Below are 3,604 nucleotides of genomic sequence, written 5' to 3'. Positions count from 1 at the left end.
CTTAGCGAAATCACCAAGGAGGTTTTAAGTCCATCACCGACAACGACGCCAGAAATGTCTATTGGTATTTCTTAACACCATTACTAAGATTGAGTTAATCTTAGCAATGCTGCCAAGAAATGACAACTATGATAGTTCTTAATGATTACAGAGAATATCCACAAGTGTATGGATCTATCATTGTAGCATTTCACCTAGAAGTATTCAGGGTATCGTTATTTATATTTTCCCAAAGGAGGGCAAGGTATAAGAGTCTAGCATAGATATAAACATGATTACATACTTGCATAGTGGACCATAGTACATGGTAGGGGTAAAAATGGTATTTCATGGATAGTGGACACACATCTAGGCCAACCTCAGGGATAAAAGGAAAACAAAGAATAAATGAATGTTTCTAAGTGGAGCTAGCATGTTCTAATATAGCCATGCAAAGAACAGTTAATGATCATACAAGTTACATGACTAGAGTTAGAACTAAGTATGAGATGGACGGGGAGACTCCAGCACTGTCTTCTAGCAAGCCAGGGAGACTTTAAGACTCCTACACAATACTCAGACATGGAGGATTATAAGGGACAGACAGGGCTATCACCACCTGCCGCCTACCCCTCAACCATGGGATACCATCATATTCGAAGGTTCCTGTGTACCTGAGCACCATGCCCAAGTACAAGGAAACTACCCATATCCCTCGTGACTTCGACCCTATAGATCGACAAGCAAGAATATGGGCATACCTGAAGGAACGACGAAATGTCACCCCAACCCTATCTCTACTTCTACTCATACAAATCATATGAATGATTAAGCATGAAGTTGAGCATGTTAAGATCATGACACACAAACTATATGTTAGTTCATATATCATGATTATAACAAGACAACTATACTCTAGTTCTATAGCACAACTATATAAAATGATATGAGAGCATGACTATGGAAGAAATTCTCTTTGTATTCATACCAAGTTCTTCTCTCTATTCTTCTAAGGAGACAAGCTCTCCTAGGTAGCTCTTGCTAGCTCTAAATACTACTAAGAGAGTAAAAGTACAAGATGTGGTAGTGAGGTGTAGCTCCAAACATTAGTGTTTGTTGAAGGTGAGCTCCTCCTCATCTTATATAGTGAAGCATGGTTGGTTTGGCATAGAAAAATTAGGAAACAATGCTGCACTGCCATAGCATGTCGCCATGCAATAGTCAGTGGAAGTCAGGCCCAGGTGGCAGCAACAGGGGTATGGGCACACCTGGTGCGGGCGCACGCACCCCTGGTGCGCCCACACCCAGGTGGGGCTAGCTCGTGACCACCTTCACATGGTCGGTTCCTAGGTGGGCTTGGGCCCCTCCCACGTCGGTGCTTGGCCTAGATTCAATGTATGGGTGGGCCTTTGCTTGGTACTTTGGTATAGAATCTGCATTACGCTTTCTCTTTTGTGCATTTTGATCATTCTCCACTTGTATTCAAATATTTGTCCTGCAAAATATGTTTTCTCTAATACAAGTGGAACTATGTCAATAGTAAAGGCATATGTGTCAAAAGATTATGTATGTCTCCTGTTTTGGATAATAATTGGCGGTCAAATGTTGTCGTTAGTGACCGCCAACAAATCCCCCAAGCTTAACCTTTGCTTGTCCCGAGCAAATAGCTAAGTACTTGGTTGTTGAACAAGAGTTGCTACTATGCAGATACAATTCACAAATGCCATGTGTATAACAAAATATTCTTCTGCAATTCAAATAAGTTGGCATTTTTATCCACCCTTTACCTTGATCCCTGTGGGGCATATAGCTTTTCCAAGTTCTTGGGCAGTTGCAAGATAAAATGGTTATAATGGAATCACTAATCATTCATTCTTTGATTAACCATCTATCTAGAGGTTTTATGAATTTTTGCAAAGAAATGTAAGTTCCTCAAATGATTCTCTCGATCGCTCAATGTGTATGAAACCTCACCAAGGCATTTGAAATTTTGCCTTCTTTTTCATATCCTACCACTAAGGCTTTTGAGTGGAGTTTTGGGTAGATATGAAAAGTGGGGCATACTTGCATCACATATTTTGCTAAAGTCAAAAACCAAACCTCAAGGAGATGCAAGTCATACACTTTGATCAAGACGTGCATGTGTGTAGATTTTTTATAACTTCCTAATTCTAAATTTTTTTGGTACTCCTTTGAATCGTGACTCTCTCTCTCTCTTTTTGATGAATTCCTTTTTATTTGAAAGTATGGGCTATCTTTATTTCTTTCTTTCTTTTTTCCTTTTCTTTTCTTCATGCTCTTTGGCATGCATTTTTTTTCTCATGCCTTTTGGCATGGACATTTTTCTTTTCTTTCTTTTCTCTTGTGGGTGTACGTGTAAGAGGTGTAAGAGTTAGTTGTTTATTTGTGGGTGTACATGTGTCTTGATCATGGGTGCATGACAAGAATCTCCACAAAGGGTCACAACAATTTGACAAAACTCAATTATCAAATAAGTAGCATATGACTAAGGTTTGAATTTGAATATCATGTCATATGGCCTTGGTAAGTATTCATAATCATTGAGGAACTTTGAATTTTAGGATTTTTTGAAAGTAAAATTCCATTTGTACCATATCATAACTTGCAACAACTTAGAAAAAGGAGCATGTATTTACAACCCACAAGTTTTCAAGTTTTAAGATGAGACATTTTTAGCCAACAAACTTAAATCTTGGGGAATACTAAGTCATAACCTAGGCACAGATGAATTTTAGATAGAACAACTATTCATTATTTCAACTTAGGAGAAACTAAACATTCCTTAAACACATATGAGAGTAAAATTCATATTTTTGGTGTTTTTATCATATTTTATTTTTTGGTATTTTTAATTTTTAGATTTTTTATATGCTAATAAATATATAAATGCAAAATTTAAAAAGATACAAGGGTACCTCTGCGGGGGTCCTCCCCTAAGCTAGCTCTAGGCCTATGGTCTGGGTTTGTATCCCATGGACCGCAAGCAAGGCCACCTGTGCTTCCTGTTGTTGTCTCAGCAGCATGTTGATGTTCGCAAACTGGTGTTGCTGCTGTAGGTGCCACTATCTCGTATCCTACACATGAGTGTTAAGTGTATTTTGAATTTTACCTATGCGGATTTCCAATCCTCTGAGGCAAGTGTTATTGCCATCCAACTCTCGATGGTCTAGAGTGGATAGTTGTAGATGGACGGGTAGTGGTAGCCCCTCGAAGTCAGATGAGTGATTTTCCCATGCCAAGTCATTAGCCTGGTGCCATCATGATATACCTGCCTCATGTGGTTGCGGGGTGTGTCCTAGCTCGGCTGATGCCTGAGGGTGCACCTAGGCATCTGCATGGCCAGGAACCACTCCATATGGAATGCCTAAGGCACAAGTGGTGTTGGTGTCAGGGTCGGTGGTTGTTGAGAGCTGCCAGCTTTGTCCCTAGCCCTGCTTCTTGTTCCCCTGCGAGAAACAAAACTCCTATGTGCTTCCTCTTGTTCGACAAGAGTGAAGGGGATTTATACAAAGAGAATCCTGGGTTAGGGAGCGGGATCTCATTTGTATATCCTAGAAAGAAAAATACAAGGTTCCCTACATCATCATATTTCAAATGGTGCCCT

The sequence above is a fragment of the Miscanthus floridulus genome, chromosome 12, assembly GCF_019320115.1.
Source record: "Miscanthus floridulus cultivar M001 chromosome 12, ASM1932011v1, whole genome shotgun sequence".
Classification (NCBI taxonomy): domain Eukaryota; kingdom Viridiplantae; phylum Streptophyta; class Magnoliopsida; order Poales; family Poaceae; genus Miscanthus; species Miscanthus floridulus.
This window is presented reverse-complemented; position numbering follows the sequence as displayed.